Genomic DNA, 18,240 nt, shown 5'->3' on the forward strand with positions numbered 1-18,240 from the left:
TTTCTGTCTTCAGGCGTCTCAGATAGATGCATTCCATTTATGTGTTAACCTGAAAGTGGTACAGTTGACACCTTAACTTTCCTTGTAAATTATTCCTTTTTTTCACATAAAGTACATAATTTATGTCACACTTAATCTCAGACGGATTACTTGCAATTATCCATTCCCAATGAAAAACTAGTCGAGTGATACTCATGGGACTGGGCTGATGAATGTGGTGGAGAAAAGGAGTCTGGGAAGAGTCAGGGGGAGAAATATGGGTTTTCAGTCGGCATGCTAATATTTCTTGTCCCCCTCCTAAACAGCATGATGGAGCCACTCTCATAGCTGGAGGCCGCTTATGGTTTGATGCCATTGATTATCCCGCTCACTGGGGACTGCAGTCTGCGGCAATTTGAGAATGAAAACGTCTGTCGGAGGGAAATAAATTGCTCTTAATTGCACATTTTAGCAGACATTAGTACAGTGCCTCATACATGAACATGGATTTAAATATCAAGGGCTTCGAAATTAGAAAATGATAACGAGATGGTCGGAGGGAGTGGGGGCGTGGACTGATGGAATTCACTTAAGCTGGGACGCTTTAAGTGGGGGTGAAAGGTCACGTCCTTTGTTCGTTGGTCTCACCCTTGAACCCGCGCCACCTCTTCAACATTTCAATTACCAGGGGGTTATATTGTGGAGGAACCCAAATATTTTTTTAAACTGAACAGTCTCTGCATTATAAAAATCGGTCAAATGATTAAAAAGTTTACATTTGAAGGTGTCTTTCCAAAAACGAAGAACGCAAAATACACAGATCTAAATTACAAAAGTGAAATTCAAATATTGGAAATGTCTCTCTTGCGTTCTGTGACATTCAAATCATTCAAAAGGTTATCCCTCCCACCATCCATCCTCCTTCCTCCGTCTCCGCCTCCTCATCCCTCTGTCCCATACAGTGAAATCTCTATTTTCTGCAAGCCCCCCGCTGCTGTCAGTTCAGTTCATTTTCTACAGATTGGAGCTCCTGTCAGACAAGGCAGACCGATACGCGGAAAGTCCGACACGACTTTAAATGAACCGGGATATGTCAAGGCGCGTGCAGGCTCTCTGCTGCAAACAAAAGGAGGGTGGTGTGTGCGTGTGTGTGCGCGACAGGACAGCACCAGAGGGTTCGTTCTGTGCTGACAGCAGCAAGCGAAAAAGAAAAAAAATGAAAATGAGAAATGTGGTGCCAACGTGTTCTGTTGCTTTGTTTAGCGCAGACACCGACTCCAAACATCCTCAAGGGGGTGTCAGCATCCATCTGCTGCCTGAGAGTGTGTATGTGACTGAATGTGCACAAGCTTTTTTTTTTTTTGAATGGTGGACGGCGGAATAGGTTAACAGCTCTCTCAAAAAAAAAAGATGCGTGTGTGTGTGTGTGTATGTGTGTGTGTGTGTGTGTGTGTGTGTGTGTGTGAGAGATCCAGCAAACAGCTGGAAGACTGCAGGTGCGAATCAGCTTTTCATCAGCTTCTCTGCTAATTAAGCTGCTTAATAGACAGAAGAAGGTCGTTTTGAGGGTTAAACCTGTGAAGAAACAAAGGCAATACACACACACACACACACACACACACATACACACACACTCACTCAGCATGTGGTTCAGAACTTCAGAGCGACACTATCTGTCTTTCAGATTGACTGATATTCCCACAAATTAGCTGGATTTATTTCCTGGTGCAATCATCTCTCACACACACCCACACACACTTCAACATCTGTGCTGCATCTCAGCCTAGTGTTTCTCAGCGTCTTACCATTGTCACTTAGTCTAATCAAAGCAGAGCTAATGCAAACAGAGCCTCAGTATTCAAGCCGCAGAGTTGCAAAGAAAACGCCTGGAGGTGAGAGTAGAAGTAATCGAATGAGTGACAGGCAGTGCGTAAGAATAATGCCGAGTGTCTTTAACAGCCACGGGCACAGATAAGACAACCCAAGGCTGCGGGGAGAACAAGCACACGTCGAGCCCTGCCCAGGAAGACGGGGCGAAGCACGGCCACTTCCACGCACAAAAGGGGAAGGAGATGCACCTAATTATCTCACGACCGATAAGAGATACGGAGAGGAAAGTGCCTTTGAGAGGGGGAGAAGAGAAAAGAACGACGACTTTTGCTGTTAACCTTCAGGGCGTCTGTACCGTAAAGACAAAACCTTTTTCCTCCTCCTCAACTATTGTTGCATCGCTCACAGTGACTTTGTGTAGTTTTGTGCAAACGCCTGCATAATACACCGGCATTAAACCCATCTGCAAACTGTATTATCGCCACTGGAAGTGACTGCGGCTGTCCTTTGTTAGCTGCAGGATAATCTGTCACATGCTCGGCGGCGTGAGCTCTGGTGATTAATACGATCAGCTAGCGACTCGCTCACTTATTACCATAGCAATAGCCACTGTAGTGTACTGCGGCAAGTCATGTGAGACACACTCCAGCCTCCCTAAGGTGATCCATCAGAGATCATTGACCATTGCAGTGCAATATCAGTCACACGAGCCAGCTGCTGGAGGTCACGCAGAAGCACCAGAGGTTTTTCAGTGAAACAATGAGGTAACTGGGGATTCGGGAGCGGGGAGACGCGTGCGTGTGGAGTAATCGATGGGCTCGAAAAGAAAGAAGAAGTCGCACGTACACGGTGGAAACCGCAAAACACACAACGCGGCATCAATCACTGGACTCAACAGGAAGGAAAGAAATCTATTGAGGGAGCAGAAATTGATTCATCTGCGATTCGAAAAGGACAAAACCAAATCAGAGTGCCCCAGACGTGAACTAGTGTGATGAAAAGCTGCGCCTTCCACTCAAAATGACATCCGGCTGGTGAATACAGGTCTATCTGGGGTAGTAGGGCAAACAACCAAGTCTGGCTTTATCCCAGCAGACAACACACCCAAACCACACACACACCTGCTAAGCTGGCAGGTACTGCTGCAGGGGAGGGCTAAACAGTCTGCATCCAGATGCAGCCCTGTGGGTGTATATATATATGTATGTATGTCTGTGTGTGTGTGTGTGGCTCCAGGTCTCATCCATCACTGCCGCAGACGAGCATTAATCCCTCTCTGCATTCTTGAGGAGCTCTGACGCCAGAGGGAGCTTGCCCTTGTGGCCCCCCACCCCACCCCCAACCCCGGGTGTAGAGCCCCACTCCTCACAAGCCCCGCAGCCACTTCTGCCCGCTGCATGAATAAAACTTTACCCAGAAATCTGTTGGCACCGTCCATGCTGATGGATCAGGACAGGTTGACGCTAATGGATATGGTAATTTAAATGTTATCTCCCCAAGCCAAGGCGAGCCATATGTTCATGGTAAACTAGAGCTCCAACTGGCAATGTCTCTGCTTTTATAGCCTATTAAGGGCCAAAGTGTAGATCACAGTCAGGCCAAACAGAACATGAATCAGTCAGCTCGCTCTGATTGGATTCATGAGCGCTACTCTGTTGACGGCGCAGGTCGGGACACCATCTGACGGATAGCAGGAGTAAACAATGACCATGATAAGCAGGTGAGAATGACGAAATTAGGCAAGGACGGGGGTCATAGTGCTTGCTGGTATTGGCTCAACACTTTCTCCACATTGTGCACATCACGGACATGTTTGCTGAAGCTGAAGTACACTGTTACAAACGGACAGGCGAAAGCCACAATAATGCTTTAAAAGGTGCTCCATGTAATTTTGGGGATGAAACTTTAATTAGAAGAGAAAGATCTTTATGAGTCTAAACAAACTAAATATACAAACTCTATTGTTTTCATGGCTGAATAAACTGCATAAAACAACCTGATCTTAAAAAGACAACACAGTTTCATACCGTTTTTCTTTTGGTTGTTTGTTTACATGTGGCGGACCCTGCCACCTTTCTAGTTTTAAACCGTTTTCTGGGGACCTTATTTTCCTCTGAGAACAGCTCGTTTATTCAGTGATGGGAAACATGAATATTTCCGAGTTTTTATCATTACCTCAAAACTATGCACTCCCCCTTTAACTCTGTTAGAGCTGGTCAGACCAGTCTGGGCCTGTCTGGTGGTTTTGTTCATCTTGTTCAAGGTTAACAAAAGAGCTGATGCTCACTTAGCCTTTAGAGGCCATTACCTGAGGTAATTACAGTCTATATTAAAGCCATTCTTTTACCACACTGGCAGGTCTGAGAAATGGCCTCTGTTAAGTGCTCAGGATGGCTTTTACCTGGTGAGAATACCATCTAAAGCTTCCTTGTTAGCAGGAGATAACTCAGTGACAACATGCTTTAAATGCTGACACTCAAGGAAATCAAAAAAGTGAGACTAAACTATGAACAATCAGGATTATCCCTCTCTACCAGAACAGTGGATTAACTTGTTAAAAACCCATTTCAGCACCGCTTTCCTCTTCAGGAATGACCTTTCTTTTCCAAACTGCATCACAAATGCATTTTACATCGCAGGAATGCAGTTTGTTTCTGTTTAAAATGAAAATTAAAGTGATGATTCACCAGAGAGGCTTTAGTATTCTGCTCGCACTGTTGGGTCTGTGTGAGACAAGCATACATCCTCGTCCCAGGCTGAGCCGAGTGGAGCCAGGCGACCAAGCTGTAGATGGTAGGATAAAGGCGGTGGGGTTGTCAGCATGAGGTCGTGGACCTACATCAGAGCCCTGTAAACACAGGGCCACAGTCTGGACGCCTGAATAAACCATCCATCAGGGGAAATCGCCGCTGTTTAGACGAGTCCTGCTCTACCTGAGGCCTATATACATGTTTACATACATGTAGTGCATGAAAGAGGAATCTTTCCACTTATAGCACAGCTTTCGTAAACTCACTTCTGAGCTCACAGGCAGAGCGAGCTCATGTAAATCTCCACATAAAGTAACCATCCTCTGACGTAAAGCCGCTCACAGCTACTGGCTCTCCATGAAGGAGGGAGAGTAAGTAATATTCTCTACTGAGCTGGCTGCTGATCAAAGGTGGGCAAATTCCCGGAGCAATAAACAAGTTATGAAATAAGACCAGCTCAGTGCAATCGCACTTTTACAGGAAAAGCAGGAGAAACTATCGCCCCTGTTATCATTAACCAAAACAATTTGTTTTATTGCGGCTTCAAGCCCCGCTGGCTTAATATACAGTATCTGTTACTGTCCAGAGCTGACTTACAGCGCAGATAGGAGACGGGAAATATGAGCTGGACCGTCTGCTCAGAATCCTGAGAGAGCTGATGATGGGTGAGACAGCTGGTGAGGAGCCAGGCGCAAACACACACGGACACAGTAGGACGTACACACAGAAGTTTTACTCAGCGCTACAGCTACTGGTTGTGGATGTGTGCATTCTGCAGGCTTTTTGAATAACTGCGTAGGATGCGCAGGATGGCAACTATGCACACACACAGAAGGGCAGAACCATAATGCAAAATATAGGACCGCAATTGTTTTGACAAATATTGTGATAAAGGGATGATTTTAGTGGGAATGGGAATTTCTGCAATCCACTTAATTCACTGAAAAAAATACAGAAATGATGATGTGATTTTTTTTCTGGGTTCCCTGAGCCCTTGATCCACTTCATACATCATGTCACATATCTGGACCAGTCTTGATAATAAAATGGCACTGTGTCGTTTTGTAGAAGAAATTCAAACTAATAATATTTACGATAATAATACAAACTCCATATATTTATTTTTCCCATAACTGAAAAAAACAAGTTGCTCTCAGGGGAAAATAAGGTCCCCAGAACAATGTTTGAAGCTCGAAAGGTGGCAGGGTCCGCCAAATATTTAAAAAGTCAAAATAGTATGAAATTATGTAGGCCTTTAAGTCATGAAAACAACAGTTTGAGTTTGTTTTTTTTACTTTCAGACATTAAAAAAAATCTTTCTTGATTAAAATTTCTTCAAAAACTACATAGTGCTCCTTTAAGAGTGAGAAATTAGGCCACACTGGACGGACAAATCACGCAGAGGGGAGCGCAACAACCACAAACAGGTTTAACACAGGCGCTGCAGGTTCAATACCTGCGGTGCACATGTGTCAACACCGCTTTGCATGTCTTCTGCCTCTTTTCCCAGCAGATGCTCAGACAATTCACAACACATGACCTAGTTCCTGTCGCCAAACTGTGTCATAGGTTAAAAATGCAATTCACTGGAATAAGCAGAATGTTGTGTGAAAATGTCCTCGGTGATGCACACGTCGAAGTATGTACATGATTTTTCCATTTGAGGTAGAAAGAGATTCTGACTCTTGACATTGTGGCGTGTATTTCCCGGAGCCCAAATGGCAGAGGCGAGATTAGATTTCACCGTTGAATTATCACAAGAAATTAGCCGGGAGCCGTTATCGACCTGTAATCCAGAACAGGTGCTGTACAAAGCGCTCGGGCAGCACACTGTTTAAGTGGGAAAGTTAAATAAGCGCAACAACAAAGGCTGACCTGTGCCGGCTGCAAGGAAAACACCTAAACCAGTTTCTCTAGTCACGCGGAGGCACGTGAGCTTATTCGATTGTGGTAGAAAAGTCACAGGCAAATCTTCGCAGAACAAACTCCTTTGTCCAGCTCTGCGGAGCCTTTTCACTGTGGAATGCGGCTCATGCAGACTGATAGAGCAGAAACAAGCCAGCGCGGACACCGAATGGCACCTCATCTAAGGGCATGGCAAGCCTCGGTTAAGCGCTAGCAGCTGTGCCACATGTGCACCGCCTTTACCGACACGATTAAATTAAGGCCTCTGCCAACCTCGTTATTATCCCATCCATATAGGGAGGCCCAAGAATGCCAATGAGGACGGCGCTCATTATGCAGTCGTCATGCACGGTGCCCGGAAAAGAAACAAGTACTTTCGCACAATTACAAACCATAAATCAACAGCATATTCCAGCTGACAGGCTTCTTTTGTCTCTCCGAAAAATTATAGGCCAGTGCTTAATTTTTTCATTCCTTAAAAATAAATTTCTCGACCAATTGAATTACAGCCCATGGGCAGATGCGACAGCCCGGCGATGTCCCACAGGACGGGCTGGTGAAATCGACAGGCAGATGCTCCAACCAGCAGAGGTCACGGGAGGTCAAGCTGTTCCATTATGAGCGGACAAGGGTGGTATTTATTCACAGCCTTCTCCTCCTAAGCAGGGGTGGGCTTAGAGGGAATGAAGATGGATACTTAACCCTTGAGGCAAACGGCTGACTACAAACCATCCACTGTTTCTCTCATTACGGGTTGCGATGCGGCAACTGTTCTCACCCGCACCCACTGGGAGGAAGGTATGATAAGAAAGGCGCAAAGGAAGTTGCCGGGGAAAGCGAGAAATTTCACAGTATATCCGACTGCTGGAGGATGAAGAGAACACGGCGCCACCCCGGATGGATAATAAGGAACGTGGTGTCCTTCTGTCAATCTGACTGTGCAAAGACTCTTGCACTGCGGCCCACTTTCAACAACAATAATGACCACAGAGGCATGGTGGTTTAAACCACCCGACCTGATCCGACTTGTCTGCAGAGACTGTGAGGCTATTTTGTGTCACATCAAAGTGGCCCGGATGTTCCCCTGCACACAGCATATAGAGAACTGTTTTGTTTTTTTTTTTAAACATTTTTCATGCTGTATGTTAATGTATCTTGGCCATGGACTCCTGTGGCTAGCCAGAGCTTACTGCGCAGCTTGCCAAAAAAGCCCAGACATTAAGCGATGATGATATGCGTGCTGGTAAAACATCGGAAAGAATGAGTGCAGTCTTCCTCCAGCTTGTTAAAATATTTGTTGGCTTTGAGAAAGAAGCCTGTGGCACTGTATGATAGCATGATTAGCAAAAGCAGCATGCATGTCTGGGACCAAACATGAGCACTTAGCTGACACCCCCCCCACCCACCCTTAAACACACACACACACACTAATGGCTAAGTTTCTCTTAGGGGCCAATTAAGTGCTGTGCAGGCCAATGAAAAACAAAAGGTTGATGTGTGTTAATTACCACTTGTTAATTCAAAATTTCATGACCAGAACATATGATTCATCGAGTGAAAGGGATAAAAAAAAACGCAGAGAGAAATGATGCATGAGGCTAATAATACAACATGACTGCATAAGTAGAGCTTTTACTCGGGCTCCTTGAACTGTAAAAATCATCCCAACTGTCAGGAAACCCCAGTTCCTGGCACTTCTCGACATTGTTATTATTAGTATAAGCCTGGGCATGCCAGCATGAACCTATGCACTGTATAATATTGTTATTAGAATAAAAAAAAAAAAAAAAAAGGCAACCACGAGTTTCCAGTGAGGCCGATTTCTCCACGCGAGCAGACCACAGGGCTTGCCGCTGGAGACAAACCGCTCGCTCACACACACAGAAAATTACTACCGAGGAGCAGGACGAGCGCCTAAAGAGACAGGGATGGTTTTCAAAATAACTTTTGGAAAATAGCTCCAGTTATTAAAGTCATTCTTTTGCAGAAACAGACATTTGGAGTGAGGAAATTGGCAATCCGAGATGAAAGCCGCCATTCAGTGTCCAAGCTGCGCGTAGACACCGAAAGGCAGAGCGGGAATTAAGCTTTCTAGTGCTTGTTTGTATTCACAGAGGAGATGAATTGCAATAAACCTAGACACCAAAGTGTATCCAGTTCATGTCAGCGGGCTGAGTGACACAACATATTAGTCACCAGTCAGGGCGTGCTCCTTGGATCACTAACCTCATGAGACTGTGAATAAATGATTTCACCCTCCAAAGGGGGAATGATTTATAATGAATGACTTCACCACCACTGTACGCATTCACTTTACACCAGATCCTGTCAAATGTGAGGCGAATATCAATGAGTATATAAAAGGGCAATGGATGTAGAAAAAAGCAACATCTCTGGGAAGGTTCTTCCCCCCCCCCCCCCCCCCCTTTGATTAGGTAGCAGGAATCCTGCCATGAAAGCAGATAAGATCAAGACCAACAGGCGGTTCACACACAGCTACTCCATCAACATGGAGGATGAAGGCTTTCAAGGGGTTACGCCGTGTAACACACTGTGAGTTGTTGTTATTCAGCAAGAAAGAATGCAAGAAAAGGTGCTGCTTTTCGACATGTGTGCCACAGTGGTCTTGCATGCTTCAGCAGTGATTTTCTAGTAAGCGCACACACAGGATACGCACATCCCTTGTAGTTGTGAGTCAGTCGTTCCCCCTTTATACCACAGAGCGCCAGTCTAAACTGTAGACACTGCACGCTCACACATCGTTCACATCACCCACATCCAAGGAGATCCACGTGGAAACGCCAACAATGGTCCCGTTGAGTGTTTCACGCCACCAGGGAGGTTTGAGAGGCTGGGTGAGGTGACCAATACTGCCCTAGCCGTGGTGTAAAGGATCACGTGTAGGACATAGGGAAAGGCGAGGTCACAAAGTCTCACCACAGTCCAAGTCGTGATCATCTGATGGCTGCTTTGGTGTTGTAGTTCTCAGAATATCTAAACCCATTTGTGTGATTTAATAAGAAAATGTGTGTTCACAACATTTTTTTGGAAATACTCCAAATACTCTGAAATGCTAACTTAGCTTAGCATTAAGACTAACAACACGAGGAAACAGCTAGCCTGGCTCTCTCACAAGGTTAAAAACAACTCTGTCTGGCTGCATCGCTTAATCTTATTGTACTGTTCACCCCCTGATAACCTTTTCTGGATCAAAGTAGTAGTGCTTGGACAGACGAACCAGCTCCACTACCGTGGGAGTCTATAAACCATGAGATTCACTGTCTCGGCTCCGGCACATTTAATAACATTAGGTTTGAGCAGGACACAAATTAGGAGTCGTCTCCTCCAATGACAGTTGAATGTCGAATACCATTAATAGCCTCTGGAATCCTCTGTACCCACAGCTCACATGTGTCTGTTGCGGTGTTCACAGCAGCCTGGCAGACTCCTCCACCTGCGCTCTAATATGATACCATCGGGTTCAAAGATTCAGTAACATTGCGTTGAGCCTCTGAGAGTGTCGAGTTTTAATCATCCTCTGACAGCTAGGTAAACCCACCTCGACAAGACTGCTAAACATTTTAAAAAGTGGGACATATGAGAGTCTGGTGGCATCTGCAGGAACCCCATTGGAGGAAGAAGACGCATTAATATTGCAGGACTCTCCCAGGTTGCAACAAGCTGAGCAGCGACCTGCACTCTGTGTTATCTGCTTGACTTAACATCAGCCCAATGAGGGAACCTTCCAGCGATAAGACTGACCTTCCTGACTTTGTATAAAAGGCTTTGCCCATGTGTAATTTTGTTGGCCCAGAGTCGGTGGAAAAAATGTGCTAGAACTGGAAGGCAACGGAAATTAGTAAGACACACATTGGTCTAAAAAAGGTTTCCATTCTCAATGTTCGTTTGGCCAAGACCTGCCGGGTAGAAATTTCTAGAAAGTCCTTCGCACCTGCCTTTGCACCTGCGCCCATAAACTGTGAAAACCGATCGAGGCGTGGACTTTACAGTCAGGGTGGCATGGAGCGCTGGCCAGGCAGAGTGAGCAAGTTGTTCCCCCTGGGCCAGAAACAGAGCGAACCCTGGGTTAAATAGCTCTTATGTAACAGCCAAGAACAGATCATGTCTTGGCGCTAGCAGAGCAGAGAAGTTGGAAGTTTCTGTGCGATGAGGAAACCCAAGTTGACCATACTGAGAAATGGAGAGGGGCTAGTCGATCCCTGGGCATCCAGAGGGTGCCGTAAAAATAAGCAAGGCCACACACAGACTGCAGGCTGGCCAATAGACCCCTTGGCTTCCTTACATTGAGGATGTAAAGCATATTGTACTATTTTGCTGCTTTTACAAAAGGCGTAGACTGCAAAAACAGATGAAACTGATAAAATGTCCCAACAACTATTGTTTCTTTGCTCTTTTCTTGACATTCTTTACAATTAGTTCCTTCGCTCAGTAGCTTTTCCTTCTGACTGCCAAGGGCCCGTCAGCCAGATATGCCTCAACGATGATATCACCCAAGGAAAGAGGTTACTTGGATACATTTACCTCTTTGGAGAAAAGGATTTTCACGAAAGCTTTAATTGAGCATGTTCACTGAGTGGATGCCAGGATTGCCAGCGACCTAAAACAATCAGGACCTGGTCTCTGTTTACACTGGCCGGATGCCAAATGACTGAACCAACATGACAAGGCCCGGAGACTGAGAAGTGGAGAAAAGAGCTTATCTTGCTCGGAGATCAAACCCACCGACTGTTGGAGCAGGGAGGGGGCTGGATAGGGGAAGGAGTGCTAATGAGCCTGAAAATGTTCCTCAACATAACACGAACACAACGGCTGCCAAAGACCCTCCAAAGCACTTCGCGTCTGTCACAAAGCCCAGGAAAGGGTGCAGATAAGGGTGCGTCGTGTCTAACACAGCTCAGTGGAGCGAGCTACCTGGGACGCAAAAGACGGGAAACAACAGCAATATCTTGCAAGACTGCAAAGTTATAGCAATTTTGTGTTGTGATGAGTGATATATGATTGGTAAAGGTAGACAATGATGAATGGTCTTATTGCTGAGTCAGATCCATATGTGGTCGGTGGTGGATTTATGCACATCCCGACTCTCTTTGCCATCTGCTTTTTGTAACTGTGTGGTATTAAGATTTATCGTCTTTCAAAAGAGTCCTATCGTGACAGAGTATGGATAAGGCTACGGCTGTGGAGAAATTTGTTATCTAAATTATAAGCAAAGGGATCTGACACAATTAATACCGCACAGTTCAAAGAGATGAGCACAGCTTTGATTATTTAACAGATCACGCTGAATATATTAGCAGAATCAATTGCCTAGCTTAGGGTGCTTTAGAAAAACACATCAGAAGAGGTTGGGCCTTCTAGCTTTCATCTGAGACAATGAGAGAGTCAATCTCCACCCACTGACGAGCAGGTGGGATGTGCTGGAGTAAATGTGTACCCAGAATTTGCTCCATCCATCATGGGGACGACGCAAGACACATGGCGCCAACGGAACATCCAAGCAGCGAGCACTTTGGCCTGTAGCACCAGCTGTGTTTGCACTTCCAATAGGGCAAGGATCGTCTGAGACCTTTTGGCTACCGGACCAAGGTAGGTCAGATCAATCACAATTTGTATTGTTATGAGGATTGACCGGTGAGCAGGCTTAGATATAATGAGAGGGGGTGCAGGATGAGGTATTTCCATATGAACGGGGCTGTTGGTTGTGGCAACACATGCCTCTTCATCTCGGAAGAAGATATCAGAAACTCAAATAATACATACAGACTAGGGCACAGAGCAGAGACATGATGCAACATGACTTTTTCCAGCATGGATTCATAATCAAAAGGCTGAATTTTACTCAGCAGCAACGTGCTGAAAGAATACGCTTTGAGCATAAAAGATCACACACACCCAACAGGGTTCTCTGCAGCAGCTGGATTCAAGAAATCAAGTCCCGCATGCAGATCAATACAGCAGCATACAGCTTCTGTATCCAATACTCCTTGTCCCCTACACCTCATTGTTCATACATTTTGATAATCAAACCTCTTCTTGTATTTTCACGGCTTGTAAATCACTCGTTCGAGTTCGAATTGCTGAGGCAGCACCTGCTCCAGACTGAAGTACTGTACCCCGTCTGGTAAGCTTACAGGAATTACATGCACTGCTACTCAAGTGCCGCCCTGGGGGCTTTTTGCCTTATGTGCACCACTCGCCCTACGATTTATATGACCATCAATAAAATAGTGGTAATGGCATGTCTTGCAGTTTTTTCGTTGGAGTTAAATGAAAGTCTTGATCACAAGGAAAGTCGTCCGGTGCTGTTTAAGAGCCACCTCGCTCCCTTCTTCACCATCACAACACCCTGACCATCTGCACGGTAACTCTTAATCAGATACCTCATTTGATACATTGCTAAAGCAGCCGCCAACAGTTAAATCTTCATTTTCTTCGCAAAGCTTACAGGTCATTCTTTGCAGGTGACCCAGAATGAGTGCAATTCAATTTAGACTTATGCATTAATCTCCTCAAAGGCCCAGGAGTCTTGGCTGTGAAGGATAGCATGAATGGGCGCCATCGGTTCACCACGTCGCTCTGCTGCGCTGGACAGGAGGTTCCTGCTTGTGCAGTCGAGCAAAGGGATCTCGTGTTGGAGCCGATACACAAAGTGGAGCTGACTGAACAAATCCCTTGTACTGGATGAGAGTGTGTGTGTGTCTGTGTTTGTGTGTGTGTGTGTGTGTGTCCACCAGCGCAGTGGCCACGGCAAAATAACTTAAATTCAGAATGTCTGAATAATGCAAGACGAGGCGACTCTTTTTGGCTGTTTTTTTTTAGCCACAGAGTAGACATTATTTTTAAAACTCAGGATGGGTATGTCCCTCTTCTGTTGGCGATCGCTCTTCGACCTGTAGTTCTGTGCACCCGGAAGGGTTAGACGTAGGTTTAGGTCAAAGTCAGTCATGTCTCTTTCAGTTGGCGTCTCGGTGAGTGCTGGGAGCAAATGAGAGGTCTCCGCCAAGATGCTGTCAACACCAGCTTTTAGTTCACCTGCTTTTTATAGCAACCACTCCAGACACTGCTGGCCGTACGCTACCAGCAAACACTTTGAAAGCCAAATATAATCTCAACCACAGAAGTAAGAAATAGAAACATACAGGCCACCATTATGCCCGCCTGACTGGACTGGCCTGCGCTGAAACAGAAAGGCCTCGAAAAGGACATTTCATTTCACAGAGAGTAGGTTTTCGCTGATCTCAATTTGATCCACTTCAAATCCTCCTGTCTAGGAGATGCACCAGTCATGTGGAGCTCCTGTGGTTTTCCCCCTGCAGTGCCTCTCTACCTAGAGACAGTAAAAGGCCTTCATCCCCGTGTGACAATAAGCACAGATGTTACCCATGCCTGATAAGTCACATGCACGCCACCTTATATGGAGAAAAATGTGCAGCGGAGAGGACATGAAACATTGGCGTTTCTCGGCGAGCACTTCAGAATTAACGGCGACGGGCACTCACACACACAGCCGTCCAAACGGGCTCCAGAGAGCAGAGTTTCTCACTTGTGGAAAAGTTGCTGTTCTCACAGAGCATCAATGACAAGATGAGTCATTTTTCCACAACAGTCAATTGTTCTTTTTTTTTTTTTACATAACGCCGCAAAGTTACACACTGTTTATCTGACTTCAAAACACATTGTTTCGTGGAGCTGGGAGGTTCCTGTGGTAATGATGTCACCGCCTCATGAGCCCTTCGACTTAAATCAGAGAGGCGATGAGCCCTGTGAAGCAACTCTGAGCCACCCAGGAGAGAGCATTACATTTCCCTTTTGTCACTGGTAAACAACTGACAACTGACAGTCCTGCCAGCTGAGAGGCATAACTCTCAACTTGTATCAGAAAGGAGAAAGACTGAACAGGCAAAATCACACGTTTTTTTTTTTTTCATTAAAAGGAAATTACAGGTCACACTCAATCAGCGTCACTCTGGGTCGAGACCCCGTCCCAGCCCGGGGAAAAACAGAATAGTAAAAACATAACGTTCCTCGTGGTCGAGGATTTTTCCGCCACAAAAATTTGAACCACAAGAGCGAAAATATGTATGTGGTGCCACGGTTTCTGACCCTGCGATTCTGTTGCTGATTACCAAAAAAAGACAAAAAAAAAGAAAAAGAAAAGAAAAGCAGGGTTCACACATGAGAGCAACAGCAATTACCTAAGTTACTATTCCTGTATAGTCTACTAAACAGGCAGGAGGACGAAGTATAAACCAATCTCAGGGCATGCTCCCTCTCCAGGAAAATAACCGGAAGGCATTCTTTTCTCTTGCACTCATGTTGGGCTCAGTCTATTTCCTGGTTGAAAATGATCCAAGTAAATGATTAGAAACGGTTTACTCCTTTCTAATCCATCATTAAATAATCATTAGTCACATTCATTAGCAGTAAAATATACACTTCCTCGAGGTTGAACTTCACCAAGAGCCCTCAGACAGATCAATGAGCAGACCAGCCAGCCTCTGTGAGTCAAACATTAGCCCGTGTTTTTATTATTACAGCCCTCCTCAGCAGTGTGCAAAGGTAGCAGGACAGTCAGACAGACACCTTCGCGTGTGGGTTTCCATGACAGAGATCCCAAAAGGCATGCCGGGGCCCTTCCCCTCCTGCTCCATGGGTACATTTGCTCTGTTTGCCCCCTCACTCCAGGGGTCCCGGGACCCTTTTGTCACCCTCCCAGCCCTTCCACCCCAGCACACGGCCAAACAACAATACAATCTGATGGTAAATCACACTCTCAACACAACAGCCGAACATGATCGGGCATTTAGTGGAATGGCCTATGCTCCCAATCGCTCAGTTCATAAATCAGGAGGAAGAAAGAGAGGCAATAAGCAGCGTGTGTGACACTGCTGTGGGCTACATGTCCAACATCCACACACTCAAGTGATCCATTGTGTCCGTGGAACGACACCCGAATACCTTTGGCATGGAGTTTTAATTAATTCCTAAAGGCTGAGCATGGTGACAGGGTGCAATTTAATTTTATTTATCACACCAAATTAGGTGTTACTTTGCACAAAAGGCTTCATAAAAAGGGTACTGCATTCTAATGAGGGAACAGACAGTTTTTAATATCTGATTATAATAAAGATAAAGGGCGAGGTCACTCTCTGTCTCTCTGGGAAAACACACACGGATGAATCACCACTTTTAACACAGTTGCCCCTGGTGTGTACTCTCTCAGTGAAAGCAATTATAATCACCGACAACACGACAATCACATGTCTTCGCAGGGAAAAGATTCCAGTCACAGCTGCTGCACTACTCAGATTTACTACTCACAACAACCAATGAGAAAGTCGCTGGAGCGATGAATGCGCACACATCCACAAACTTTTGTTTCACACAGACAAACTTTTCAGGCAGATATCCTTATTAGTGATGCGTTTAGGTGTCGCGGCGGACAAAGCGCGCGCACAGGAACGAACGGAGACCTTTAAATGCAACGTGACTTGAGGTATAAGTTCGCTTGTAACTTACCGGCTACTGTTTCCTCTGGTAACACATACTTCGCGCGGTGTTCGCGTTTCCCTCCCCTCTTCGCGGCCGCTGATCGCAAGGGTATTGTGTTTGACAGAAACATACAATAAATCGGATTTTCTGGGAGCGTACTTCCACGGTTCCGCTGTCTCCACACAGTACGTTCCTGGGACGGAGCGCCAAGAGACTGCGGGCTCCTCCCAGACACTGTGGGGTTAATAAACTCCTCCTTCCGACGGACACACAGAGGGGGGGGATGGCCGTGTTCTTTACCACAGCAAGGATTATAGTGGGAGATTAGTTAAAGTATACCTAAATGTACGCTAAAACACGGGTGAACCGGGGGTTCCCAAACACTGGTTCGTGGACCTGTAGGAGGTCCCTTGCGGGGATGAGAGGGTCCTCGGGGAAATGAGATAAAGTTTGTGCGTGTTTCACTTGAAATATTTTATATGAAACGTTTCTACATTCTAACGTGTGTATTTACAATGCGATTAAAACACTTGTGCTGATTAAAGATGCAGAATGATGAGTTTTTAAGTCATTCCCCCTCATATGACTCACAGTGGTTTGGTCCGCTGCCAATCAACCTGCACCTGACACACCTGTCTCTGTGGAGCATGGTAAGTATATTTTGCAAATGTTAACTTTATACAACTATTTTTCTCTTGTCACAGTGTTTTGGGTTCAAGCACAAAAAGTGTTTTCGACTTAAAGTAGCTCCCTGTGTCAGTCGCCGCAAGCACAGCTGTAGATGTGTCAAGGTCTCGGTAAAAACACCTGGTTTCGTTGCGACAATTAGAAAATTCCCCAGGTTCAGGGCTCACCCCTTCAAGAATTACTCTTGAGATGTTTTTCTGTTTATTGCCCCCCGCCCCAACGGTGAAGTGAAATATTCGCCATTGCATGTGACTGTCAGTAACGTGAATAAAACTTTAACGCATGACCTCACCTGGCCGGAGTCGCCTAGGTTGGTCTTTCACTGGCAGTTCTGGTTGTTTTACGATGAAGGCAACAACTTCCGTGATCCCACGCTACTTCGCGACATTATCAAACTATGTCTTTTGTTTGTTTTGGCGGCAGAAACTGTGCTTTTCATATTTTAGGAGAAAGTCTGCTTTACAAACTGAGGCTTCAGGTTTTAAATGAAGTACACATTTATGAGGAAGGATTGCGGGAAATGCTGTGTTTTTGGAGCTCGAGCCGTAACAGGGTCTTAAAGTCAGGATATCTCAACCTATGCTGCTTCGAGTTTAACCTTTTTTTTTGTAATCTGTCTCTTGTGCGTCTCCAGAATTTATGGGCAATACTAAAAGCTGAAGTACCTGGATCGAGGCGTGGATTTCGCCAACAGACAGTGGTTTTATAAACACTAAACTGATGTGTGCTACGAGTACAAGTTCACATTATATTTGTCAGTACATGCGGAACATGCAAAGACAGACATGGAAAACTATAATTGGAGCTTCAGACAAGGTTCTGAATGGCATCATCGATTTAATAGCACCCAATAAGGTTTGTATTTTAATTGTTACAGAAAAAAGTTCAACTCCACTTCTTTACTCACTTAAAGTTTGCACAGACAGTATATCTAAGTGGAGTTTTAACCACTTATAATTCAGTATTAATTAGGCGTCCTTGCGATAAACTACTATTGAATTTGGATCTGTGTCCTGTGGGAGTCTATTTGTGTTTTTGGCCCTTGACCTGTAAAGCTTCCTTCCCTTTGCTTCTCAGCCAGCTGGTTCGCTCGGAAGGGGGAACAAGGTGAGCATATTTTGCATAACATCGACAACCCTGTCTGTCGCATGGACTAATGAGCTGATAAGCAGCGGTGATAGCAAACAGGTTTGTTTTCCTCAGACGAGAACTGTCATTGTTGTTCTTGGACCTCACATTTCGAGTATTCATCCATCTCTGACGTTCTCAGTCGCCCGCATCCAAATGCTCCCCCTCCCTGATAAGACAGTCGCGATAACCGGCCCTTCCTTTACCGCAATCTCCCTCGCAACGCCCGAGAACCATAATCCGGCCTCGTGTTTCGTAACGTGGCTCTTTGGCCCGGGCGTGTCGGCCCAGGCCAGACCGGTCTAATCTGCATATCAGCCCGTTTACAGCTGCTGCGGTGTGGTCCGAATGGAGACGTTCCTGTTTCCCTTCTGCCTATTTCTGTGCTGCGCTGCTGCTTTGACCGTACATCAATTTATATCTGTCTACACAACAAGCAGCCTCTCGT

At 45.6% G+C, this 18,240-nt stretch overlaps 1 protein-coding gene across 1 annotated transcript in view; it reads right to left on the reverse strand.

The window, feature by feature from the left end:
- Window positions 1-16,198, reverse strand: part of tiam2a (TIAM Rac1 associated GEF 2a) — a 74,768-nt gene extending 58,570 nt beyond the window's left edge. The window contains exon 1 of the mRNA XM_030443375.1: window positions 16,005-16,198. The gene's annotated coding sequence lies outside the window, so the exon portion shown is untranslated. The remainder of the gene's footprint in view (window positions 1-16,004) is intronic.
- Between the last annotated feature and the right edge of the window lie 2,042 nt (window positions 16,199-18,240).

Source organism: Sparus aurata, chromosome 16 (assembly GCF_900880675.1).
Source record: "Sparus aurata chromosome 16, fSpaAur1.1, whole genome shotgun sequence".
NCBI classification, from domain to species: domain Eukaryota; kingdom Metazoa; phylum Chordata; class Actinopteri; order Spariformes; family Sparidae; genus Sparus; species Sparus aurata.